The sequence below is a fragment of the Tachyglossus aculeatus genome, chromosome 22 (genome assembly GCF_015852505.1).
Source record: "Tachyglossus aculeatus isolate mTacAcu1 chromosome 22, mTacAcu1.pri, whole genome shotgun sequence".
NCBI classification, from domain to species: domain Eukaryota; kingdom Metazoa; phylum Chordata; class Mammalia; order Monotremata; family Tachyglossidae; genus Tachyglossus; species Tachyglossus aculeatus.
Window position 1 is genome coordinate 10,951,362 of NC_052087.1, and position 12,649 is coordinate 10,964,010.

At 40.0% G+C, this 12,649-nt stretch overlaps 1 non-coding gene across 1 annotated transcript; it reads left to right on the forward strand.

Moving 5' to 3' along the window:
• The first annotated feature begins 200 nt into the window (after window positions 1–200).
• On the forward strand, window positions 201–282 carry TRNAS-UGA. The gene has a single exon. It is a non-coding gene; the product is annotated as a tRNA-Ser (tRNA).
• Window positions 283–12,649: the final 12,367 nt, after the last annotated feature.

The window sequence follows — 12,649 nt, forward strand, 5'->3', positions numbered from 1 at the left end:
GACTAATGACATAAGTACAACGTTAAACAAACAGAGGTTGAGCTGCATTCTTAATTCTTTTTCATAAGACACTTTATCTTGATGAATAGCTATAGTTCCACAAAAGAAACAAATCCTGCTTACCAGAAATAGTTTTTATACACAGAGACAATAAATTGAATAACCTGGGAAATTCTGTATAAATGAAATATAGCCCCAGCGCTGCGATGGCCGAGTGGTTAAGGCGTTGGACTTGAAATCCAATGGGGTCTCCCCTTGCAGGTTTGAACCCTGCTCGCAGCGATGAGGCAAAGAATTTTTCCCTTATAGACTGTGAGCCCATTGTTGGGTAGGGACCGTCTCTATATGATGCCATCTCGTACTTCCCAAACGCTTAGTACAGTGCACACAGTAAGTGCTCAATAAATATGATTGAATGAATGAATGAATGAATGAATAGGGGCTGTGTCCAACCTGATTGTCTTGTATTTACTCCAGTACTTAGCTTGGCACTAAGCACATGCTTAGTATAATTATAATTATTATTATTAATAATAATAACAATGGTATTTGTTAAGCACTTACTATGTGCCAAGCACCGTTCTAAGCGCTGGGGTAGATACAAGGTATTCAGGTTGTCCTATTTGGGGCTCACAGTCTTGATCCACATTTTACGGATGAGGTAACTGAGGCACAGAGAAGTTAAATGGCTTGCCCAAGTCCACACAGCAGACATGTGGTGGAGGTGGGCTTAGAACCCACATCCTCTGACTCCCAAGACTGGGCTCTTTCCATCGAGTCACACTGCTTCTATAATCAACATCATTATCATCTTAAATGGGTGATGTTTTACTGAATCCTTTTCTTTTATCAAAACGTTTTCCTCAGAATAGGATTGTTTTATGCCACAAGACAAATAATAATAAATGCTTTATATAAGCTTCAGAAACAGATAGGCATAAAATCTGCAATTTCCAGGTAAATTCATCCTATAAAAACTATAAAATGGGATAACATTTTTCTTCACACACAAAGGCTTTGGAATTCAAAATAATTTAATAAAGATTTCAGATGAAGTTGAAATGGCGGGTGACTCATAGGTCAGCAGTGCATAGCAGGTGACAGGCAGAAGGGGAGGGCTGAAGCAGTAATGAGACTCCTCATCCTCCTTTCCATTCCGAATGTTACAAAGTAGTCTTCTTTTTATTATGTTAACCTATAGCCAATGGGGAAAAAAAAATCATCTCTGGTCTAGACTCCCATTCACCTAAGGCAGTCTGTTCTGAGAAGCACTGCAAAGGGAACCTGGCAGGCCATAAAAGCCAGCAAAACAAAAGGAAAGGTTAAACAATTAAGAAAAGACTCCTAAGGTTAAGTCTAAAACTTGTGAGAACTTTTTTCCACTAAACTGTACCTGCAGTTTATTGAAATGTTGCATGCTTCCTAGAATGTAAATTCAGCGTTCTTATAATCTATGGACTCCTTTAATTGGAACTCCACATAATATAGAAAGGATTATGTCAGGAGAAGTCTGTATTTACTAAAATTGCAAGGTTTATTTCATTTTCCCAATATCTCAGTATAATAACAGAAACAAGTCCTGTATGCTGTACCTTCAACTCTGATTTTTTTTTTTTCACCTGAGGTTTCTGGCGCTTGATACATTTACTTCTTGTAGAACCTAATTCCTTTGGGCTGAATTTCAACCCTTCTTCTCCCTTGAGAGTCTGAGTTATAAACCTTTGTTTAAAAGACAGAAAATCATTTATTCAATTTAGATCTCTGAGTCATGTCCCCCATCCTGAAGAACTTAAGGCCCGGGAGGTGCAAAGGTAGCCACATCCTCCTATATTATTTGATTTCTTCTGGTGATCCTAAGGTCCATTGATCCCAAGACATTAAATGTTAAATTGACCGTGTGAAAACTAAGTTGTATTACAGCTCAACTACATAGGATTGTTTGTAACTCTCAATGGCAAATGGTTTTGCTGTTGCTTTGGTTATTACAGATGCTCAAACTGAGAGAAAAATCTTTATCGCTTCATAAAAACAGGCCTTGTCCATTCATTCTCCAGTTGTTGTGCCTGCCACTGACAGGGTATTACCTATTTTTATTGACTGGTCTGTAGTGGCTCAGTGGAAAGAGCGTGGGCTTTGGAGTCAGAGGTCATGGGTTCAAATCCCGGCTCTGCCAACTGTCAGCTGTGTGACTTTGGGCAGGTCACTTAACTTCTCTGTGCCTCAGTTAACTCATCTGTAAAATGGGGAATAAAACTGTGAGCCCCCCGTGGGACAACATGATTACCTTGTAACCTCCCCAACACTTAGAACAGTGTGTTGCACATAGTAAGCACCTAACAAATACCATTATTATTATTATTATTATTCTCTGTGCCTCAGTTACCTCATCTGTAGAATGGGAATGAAGACTGTGAGCCCCCCGTGGGGCATCCTGATCACCTTGTAACCTCCCCAGCACTTAGAACAGTGCTTTGCACATAGTAAGCACTTAATAAATGCCATTATTATTATTATTATTATTATTAAATAGTGCCCTTATACGGTGGAGTTGTTAAAGCCACCAAAAAATAATTGTGGTATTTGTTAAGCACTTACTAGATAGCAAATACTGTACTAAGTGCTGGGGTAGATATAAGAAAATCATATTAGATGTTGTCCCTGTCCCTCATTGGGCTCATAGTCTAAGAAGGAGGGAGAACAGGTATTTCATCTCCAATTTACAGATGAGGAAAATGAGACCTAGAGCATTTAAGTTACTTGTCCAAGGACACACAGAAGGCAAGTGACAAAGCTGGGATTAGAATCTGGGTCCATACTCTTTCAACTAGGCCATGCTGCTTCCCTCAGGCCCAATAACCTCTTTGCAGTACACTAATAAATGGTGTTCCAGAAACAAGTTGCTTTTCCACTAATTTCTTTAAGCCAACTCATAAAAGTAGTCGGTTTAGCTTCTTGTCATAGATCAGTATGACAAGGAATATGGGTGCAGCTTCGTATTAAAGAGAAGTAGCATGGCTTAGTGGAAACAGCACAGGCCTAGGTGTCAGAAGGACCTGGGTTCTAATCCCAGTTCTGTTAATTGCTTGCTGTGTGACCTTGGGCAAATCACTTAAGTTCTCTGTGCCGCCATTTTCTCAGCAGTGAAATGGGGTAACAGTTCTCCCTGCTACTTAGACTGTGAGCCGCAAGTGGGACAGTCTGACCTAATTAATTTGTACCTACCCCAGTTCTCAGAACAATGTTTGACATATAGTAAGTGCTTAACAAATACCATGAAATTAAAAAAAAGAGTTCACAGGCTACCCATTTCATAAAATTCTACATTGGGCAGCAGTAGGACATGGGGCTCTCTGAAGGGTCTGATGAGCTCAGGGAACAGTTTTGGGGGAACTGCTGATTCTAACCTCCTCTTGGGTCTTGACCCAGAAAAATCTAATTTTAGCTTTAATTCTGTTTGTTCTGTTGACACCTGTCCACATGCTTTGTTTTGTTGTCTGCCACTTGTAGGCTGTGAGTCTGTTGTTAACTTGTACTTCCCAAGTGCTTAGTACAGTGCTATGCACACAGTGAGCGCTCAATAAATATAATTGAATGAATGAATGAATGAATGAATGAGAGGCAGAGTCACTAGTGAGGAGAATTTGGAAGGAAGTTTTTGGTTGCGTCCAAGAGGAGGAGTTGATTGGAGCTGTTAGGTGCTTTTTTCCACTTCTCTCTCCCCTCTGCTGGGTCTCCCTACTCCAAGGCCCTGCTGGGGAAGTCTCCAAGCAAGCCATAGAATCCCAGGCAGATGGTTGTGATAGGGCAGCGGGAGCATTGACCGCCCAACATCCCTAAGTAGCAGTTATCAGTAGGGTAGACACCTAGGCCCACTCAAGGGAACGCAGCCAGATTTGCTCCCCAAATCATCTGCTTGAGATAGAGTTAATGCTTTTTGGTTGTAAGAAGCTAAATTGCAGACAGAACCCAATTTGCTTGCATCACATCCTCCTAATATCAATCAATCAATCGTATTTATTGAGCAGTTACGATGTGCAGAGCACTGTAGTAAGCACCTGGGAGAGTACAACAGAATTAACTGACGTTCCCTCCCCATAATTAACTTAGAGTCTAGAGTGGGAGACAGTTATTAGCTGGTTCATTCAGTTAGTCAATGCATTTATGAGCGCTTACTTTGTGCAGATCACTGTACTATTCATTCATTCAGTCATATTTATTGAGCTCTTACTGTGTGCAGAGCACTGTACTAAGCGCTTGGGAAGTACAAGTCGGTAACATATAGAGACGATCCCTACCCAACAACAGGCTCACAGTCTAGAAGGGGGAGAGTACAGTGAGCTTACAGTCTGGATGGGGAGACAGACATTAATATAAATAACATGCCTAATATGGGCAGTGCCCTGCACTACCTAAAGCTATCGCTTGCATTTGATGTTGGTATTACTGATGATGAGAAATTTTATTGGGCGAGGGGGGGGGTGTATGTGTGTGTGGGGGGGGTTTGTGGGGGTATGTGTGGCTGATATATGATATATATCATATATATCATATATATGATATATTATTATTATGATAACAATAATAATGGCATTAAGCGCTTACTATGTGCAAAGCACTGTTCTAAGCGCTGGATGTCCAAGGCACAACTGACAGTCCTTTCTGCAATGTGCACATGTGAAGATTAATCCTTGCTGAACTATTACACATCACCCATAGCTCTGATGCTGTCTATATTTCTCCTTACTCGTGTCAGTTTTCCTAGAGACTGCTCCATTATTATTTGTTGCATAACAGGCTGATCTGTGTTCTGTTTATGCATCCCGACTGATAACCTACTTTCTCCCTCATTTGAGGTATGCTCATAAGGTAGGAAACCTGTCCAGTACATAACACAGTGCCATTATCTTCAAATCCTGGCTCTGCCACTTGTCAGCTGTGTGACTTTGGGCAAGTCACTTAACTTCTCTGTGCCTCAGTTACCTCATCTGTAAAATGGGGATAAGACTGTGAGCCCTACGTGGGACAACCTGATCACCTTGTATCTCCCCAGTGCTTAGAACAGTACTTTGCACAGGGTAAGCACTTAATAAATGCCATTATTGTTATTACTATTATTATTAACTCTAACCCTGCAAGGAAGAGAAACTGTTAGAATAGCCCTTATTGCAGCTATCAGCAATCCTCAACATTTAGGAAGTCCTGAGTTACAGCAGATGGCCATTTCTAAATCCATAAAATGTTTAAGCTTTACAATATATTAATTTCAACTTTACATTAGTCTGACTTATGGCACTAACACTGTGGTGGGAAAGGTGAAAAAAATATATAGCCATGATGGGGTAAAGAAGGAGGAAAAGTTTAAAGTAAGCAGGATGGGGTCACCTGGTGATGAAAGGGAGTGGGTGTGACATATGCTGAATATAGAACAGGCTAGCCTATCGTGAAACCCCCAGACTCAATATAACCCCGTGAATGTACTTATTATCTATATTTGTTTGTGTACACAATTTTGGGTTTTTCTTGTAGAAAGCAGGTATTCTGGAACCAATCCCCGATTTACAATATTGTTCCTAGTATAAAAATGGTCCTACTTTACTGTGTTTCAATTTAAGACTTGTGTTTGAGGAATCAATTGTGTCAAATTCAAGAACAGTTGGAACTACAGTGTGCGTGTGATTGGTAGTTCATTCATTCAACCGTATTTATTGAGTTCTTACTGTGTGCAGAACACGGAACTAAGCACTTGGGAAGTACAGTTCTATTGTGAGTGGAAATCATGTTCTTCAAAAGTCTGTACCAAGTTAAGTGGTACAGAGGCAGTTGCCAGGGTCTTTAGGGTCAAAACTGCCTAAACTTTGCTATGAATGCATTAAGAATGGTATCCGTTAATAATCCTACTTCATGGATGCAATTATCCTATACCTAATGAAATTTTACAAGACTGATAAATTACAACTGAAATATCAGTTTTATTCCAGCACAAACCTGTCTTTGAAAAACAACCTAAGCATGGAGACCAGGAAATTCCTTTATTACTAAATTACTAAATAAGTAGCCATCTTTTGATCATTAATTTAAATACTACAAAGCTGTAATATTTTTAATTTCAAAATTTCCAAGTGCAAGATACCAAGAAAGCCTACTGCTAAACTGAGTCTTTCGTTTAACATTTCAGTGGTCTCATTTTATGTAATATCACCTAGCTTCAGTGGAGAATTTCTATATATAAACAGAGAAGGTTATTTTAGAAATTTAATTAGTAATGTCTCCCACACCACTGATTAGATTTGGCTTCAGTTCACTGCTTTTCCCAAACTCTCAAACTTTCGTAAGCTAAAAGAGCATTCATTTACTATCACACCTGTCTCCTTTAAAATCAAAGATAACCGTGTTTTAATGGAAATCACAACTTGCTCTTCATCCATTTGCAAATATGTGTTTCTAAAAATTCAGTGAGGGCAGTGCTTACAAAATAAACTTTACAAAATTTAGGAACTTCCCTCAATTTCTCTAAAATATTTGAGTTTGCAATTATTGGGGATTATTTGCATACAGTTCTATTGCTGTTCTGAGTCATGCCTATGGAAATGTGATATTATATTTAGAAAAACATACCAAAGTTCACATTATGAACATTTTACCTTTATTTTAGCATCAAAATATGAAGAAAAACCCCTTTCTGTTTTGCCCTTTTCTATGCAGGAGTAGAATTATCAACCTGCTCCTGGATTTCCTAAAGCTACAAAGCAGGAAAGAACCTTGAAAACTGATCTGTATCAGTCCCAAGCCCAGGGCAAATCTGACTAAACCTCCCAGGGTAGGTGATTGTCCAATTGTTTCTTAAAGGTTTCAAGAACTGTGCTTCTACAACTTTGTTTTTTTGTAGGCCATCCTCCTGTACAATCAGTTTGATGGCCAAAGAGTTCTTTCCTAGATCCAATTGAAATCTCTCCTTCTTTGATTTAAGCCCATATCCTCATCCATTCTTTTCAGTAGAATAGGGGAAGCTGTTCCCTTTACAAACCATCCATAGGTTTGAAAGGCATTATAAAGCCACCCTTTCTCCTCTCTTTCCCTAGCTTAGTAATCGTAACTTTTTAAACTTTGCCTCCTAAGATCTTTTTTCCAGTGTTGTCACTGTAGGAAATGCAGAGCTCCAATTTCCCCAAATTCCAGTTGATTCTCCAGGCTGCCTGAGAAGAATGGGTGTGGTGAGGGGCTTGGAGTTCTCCTCCTCACAGGGCTTCTAGGTAGGGGTGACAACCACTCCTTGGCGCTCTGTGAAGACCAAAAAAGCAGTGGCAAAGAAGGAAGAGAAGGAGGAACAACCTTTTCTCTTCCTCATCTACCTCCTTTCTCTCCTCTTCGTTTCTGCCTTTCCCCTCCTCTATTCACCTCTTCCTATTTCCCATCCTTCTCATCATCTCTTCTTCATCTTTTCCTCCCCGCCCTCCTCTTTTCCGTCCTTCCCCTCCCTTTCTACCGTATCCCTTCAAGACCCCACTCACTCAATACTCCACTCCCAGTGTCCCACTTTTCAGTGCTCCATGGCGAAATTCATCTCCACAATCAAAATGAAAAGCTGTCACTCCTGATACGGTCTCTGAAAATGGCAACAAGGAATCTTGGAAGAAATGTTGTCATGGTGGCCCTCCCTGATGTTCATCCTCATAGATAGATATGACCTCATTTTTTCTTTCTAATAATAATAGCAATTATGGCATTAAGACATTAAATGATAGAGTAGGTGCAATGTTCTGAGATGAGGGATGGCCTCTGTCCCACAGGCGCTCACATTCTATTTTATCCCTGTTTTATAAATAAATGAATGAGGTCCAGGGAGGTTAAATGATTATCCCAAGGTCACCCAGTAGGCCAGTGCAGAGCCAGTTCCCTCACTCACTGCTCATCCCTTAACTGTGAGCTCATTGTAGGCAGGGACTGTATCAGTTGTTGCACTCTCCCAAGCGCTTAGTGCAGTGCTTTGCACAAAGTGCTCAATAAATAGAATTGAATTAATGAATGAATGAATATTAGATTTGCAATCTTTCCACCAGATCATACTGAAAGCAGCATGGCACAGTGGATAGAGCATCTGCCTGGAATTCAGAAGGTCATGGGTTCTAATCCTGGTTTTGCCGCTTGTCTGCTGTGTGGCCTTGAGCAAGTCACTTCACTTCTCTGTGCCTCGGTTACCTAATCTGTAAAATGGGGATTAAGATTGTGAGCTCTATGTAGGACAGGGACTGTGTCCAACCCAATTGGTTTTTGTATCCACCCCAGCACTTAGTACACATAATAAGTGCTTAACAAATACCACAATTATTATTATTATTATTGTTACTTTATAAAAATGGTCATTCAGGTCATGAAAACTCAAGATTAAAAGAAAAAAATCCATGCACGTTATTTACAGAAAAGAGCAATTATGGTATTTGTTAAGTGCTGATTATGTGTCAAGCACTGTTCTAAGTGCTGGGATAGATACCTGTTCATTCATTCAATTGTATTTATTGAGCACTTACTGTGTGCAGAGCACTGTACTAAGCGCTTGGGAAGTACAAGTTGGCAACATATAGAGACGGTCCCTACCCAACAGCGGGCTCACAGTCTAATTAGGAGGAAGAACTGACAAAATATCTTGAAGCACTAGGAATGAATGGCACAACTCTACAGAGGTTGGATTTTGATAGATGTTTGACAAAGAAGAATTGATTTGGGAAAGAGGAATGAAGCAGACGGTCCATAGAGTGTGATTGGTCATGGCAGTGGCTAAGAGTTGAGAGAGTCAAGGACAGAAATGGAGAAAAGCTTTGTAGAACAGAAAACAGTAGCTGTGCAAAAGGAGCCATTTATCTGGATAGTTTGGATCCACTATCAGCTTTGGAGTAGAAAAATGCTTTCAGGCTGACATTGGAAAATACTACTCTTACTACTATATGAAAAGCTGTAGTGGAGGCAGGGAAATTTACAAGACTGGTGCAGTAATTCGGGTTCAAGACTGTTGAGCTAGTTGTTAAGACAAAGGAGCAGTATTAGAGAAAATAAAATCCCTAATCCTCTAAACCTTAAAATTCTCACATTTATTAAGCCTGACTAGAACCTGGGACTGAAACCCAGGTTTCTTGATTCTCAGAGCAGTTTGTTTTCCACTGGACCAACAGCGGGGTTAATGTGATCTAACTGGGAAACATCAAAGCTTTTACTGCATCTTTTCTCGGCAATTCACTATCTGAATTGTTCTAAGATAAAGAATGACCAGTTGTCTTTTATTATAAAACAAATCTGAATGAATGGCTGTGCCTCAAAGTGGAGAGGTGAGCAACTAACTAGTAAATCTCAACAGGGTAAGCAACCACTCTTAGGTCATTCAAGTCTTGTCCTCAGTAACTGCTTTCTTGCCTGAATTATCCAGGTAATTGCCCTAAATCATCACTTTAGCATGCACCTATGCATCTTCAAAGGCTAGCCAAACAGTTTAGGCCTTGTGACTTAATGGGGAATATTCTCCTTTTTTTTGCATCTCAAAAAAATGCATCCTCATCCTCAGCATTACAGGGAACCATCCCTCTGTTTGTTTTATCATTACCTACACTTCCCTTTCCTCCCCAGTGGGAGCCCTATACAAAATCTCAGGAAGCAATAAACCTGTCAAACATCATTCCAGGTTCCTTTCCCTTTTCTCCTTCACAGCCCTCTTTCCTCTGTTTCGATTTCTTATCCAGAAGTACTGTAGAATGGAAATTAGGAGATCCCAAGCCTTATTTTAAGGACTTTCAGCTGTTTATGTGTTGATGCATTAGTAACTTTCATCTGTACACTTCAGAATAGCAAGAACGTGGCCAATCCAATTATCTCCCTTTCTTACATCACAGTGCCTTCAGTTAAAGATGCCTCCCACCTACTCCCACTGACAATGTCACCCCCAGTATGACAGCTGACAGCTTTATTATTTCTTCAATAGCCCGTGGGCTAGACATATCCAGCAAACTCTCGACTTCAGCAATTTCGGTTTAGAAATCTAAGAGGATACAACCATTTTGAGAAAAGGAGCCAATCCAGGTTCTAAAAGTTTTAGAGAATCTAAAATCAAGGGAGAAGAAAAAGTGAAGAATTGTAACTTTGGAAATCAGAGATCTTTTTTCTATTTTTTTTCCTCAGAAGCAAGTGACTGTGCATTTACATATCCCCCCAAAAAATGTTTTAATGAGAATAGGCAGTTATTTTTATAGTCTACAGCCTGAAAGTGGATATCTAACCTTTTAAGAGAGAAAACTGAAAAGTAGTAGTAGTGATGGTATTTGCTGTACATAGTATATTGTATTAACTTTTCGGGAAGAACAGCAAAAGCCCAAGGTATATATGTTCCTTGCCCACAAGGAGCTTACACTCTAATAGAGCAGCAGACAGAAAAATATTGACAAGCATGAAGAAAGTCTTCGACTCCAATAGTAGCTCATTTAAGTAGGCTTTTGGTAGAACAATGTACAATGAAAGTATGAATATGTCCCAATTCCTGGCCCAGAGCAAATTTGATCTTTCCCAAAAAAGCTTCTCTTGTCTCTGAGACTAATACTAATTTCTTGCTTTTCATTCCCATATGTGGAGATGCCCTTCTTAAGTGAAAATGATTAAGGTTGAAAAGACATAGTTGTAAGCTCCTTATGGTCAGAGAAGGAGTCTACCAACTCTGTTGTATTTACTCTCCTAAGCACTTAATACAGTGCTCTAAACACAATAAGCAAACACCATTCATTGGTCAACTGATTGACTGGGCTGTCAAGAACTTCACACATTTAATTTTTCACCAATTTGCCCTTTTTTTTTTTTTTTTTACAAGTTTTTGATTGTAAAAACTCCATGGAAGCTGATCAGCCTCATTTTCTGCCAGTGTAACCACAGCCCTGAGTAACAGTTTAAATCACTCTAAATTTCAATTATGTTCAGTTGTTATCATGGACTCATCATTTGAAAAGCAATGGAGGCCTCCAGAACAATAATGACGATGTTTATTAAGGGCTTACTATGTGCCATATAATAGGGTAAATGCAACCAGCTCAGACACACTCTCTGTACCACCTGGGGTCTGTGGTTTAAGGGGGAAACAATTAATCAATCAATGGTATTTATTCAGTTTAGGAGAGTGCAAAATAACAGAGTTGGTAGATGAATTCCCTGCCTACAGTGAGCTTACAGTCGAAGGAGATAATGAACAGATAATTAAGTCCCATTTTTCAGATGAGAAAACAGAGGCAAAAAGGAGTTCAGTGACCTACCCAAGGACACAGAGCAATCATGTGGCAGAAACAGGATTAGAACGCTGGTTTTCTGATTCCCAGTCCTGTGCTCATTCTACTATATCAGGCTGCTTCTCAGGCAGACACCATGTGTTCTCACAAGAACTTGTAGCAAAATTAAATTGGTGAGGTAGTTTTTTTGCTTTTTTCTTCTCCTGAAATACTCTCAGATTACTCTCTACAACAGCATTAAAACTTTCATTTTAATGAGTTGAATGGCACTTACCAGCTTTCCCACAATCAATCAGTTGTATTTATTGAGCACTTACTGTGCACAGTTCATTATACTAAACACTTGGGAGGCAATATTGGGAGACATGATCCCTGCCCACAGTAAGCTTACAGTCTAGAGGAGGAGATAAATATTAATACAAGTGGATTATAGATATGTACATAAGTGGAACTGTGGGGCCAAGGGAGGGTTTTTTAGGATAGGGGAGACATGAACATGTTTGAAAACAGTCGGGGGGAAAAGCCATTGGGGAGCGAAAAGTTGAAGAAGGGGGTCAGGGAGAGAAGAAGGGAGGGGGCAAGTCCTTTAATAAGGTGGGAAGGGAAGGAGTTGGAGGGGGAGGGGGTGAATTTTGAGAGAAAGCAGGAGATCTCCTCTTGAGGTACTGCTGGGAAAGATGGGAAAATTGAAGAAGGGACAGGAGGACTGGAGAAAGGCAGGGGAGATTTTAGGGAAATCATGTCCGATAGTTTCAATTTTCTCCATAAAGGACATGGCCAGGTCATTAGGGGCAGGAAATCGGGACAGCTGAGCAGACAGGGGTTTTGAGGAAGGAGTTAAACATCTGAAGCAACTGGTGAGGGCATTGGGCATGGGAGTAAATAAGAATGGAGAAATAATGTTGCCAGGCAGAGTTAAAGCAGGTAAGAATGTGCCATTCTTTTTTTGTGAATTCTACTGTCACTAATCTGCTGTTGGTGGTTCATGACCATGTCAGCATGCCCCACAATGACAGTAGGTGACCGAGATTTGTGTTATTACAGATAGACAAGGTATCTGGATTAATTTCTAAGAAGGGAAGGGACAGGGGTATGCATGAAAGACCCAAGTAAGGTTCTCTTGCTCTTCTTCCTTCTTCTTACACAAAATTTGGGATTCTGAGAGACACATCATTTGTAATATTCGATTTCGAAAAGCTGTGCCTCTGTGTACGTGTGTGTGTGTGAGTGTGCATGTTGTGTTTCAACTAATATTTTCACATTTTAAGTGTTCAAGGACCTTGGGAAAATGAAAAAAAAGCAGTTACCTCAACATGTTAAAATTAAAGACCTATATTCTCCATGCTCAAAGTTGAACCACTTTTTCCCTCCAAGTTCAGCTTTGCATAAGCGAGGTCCCA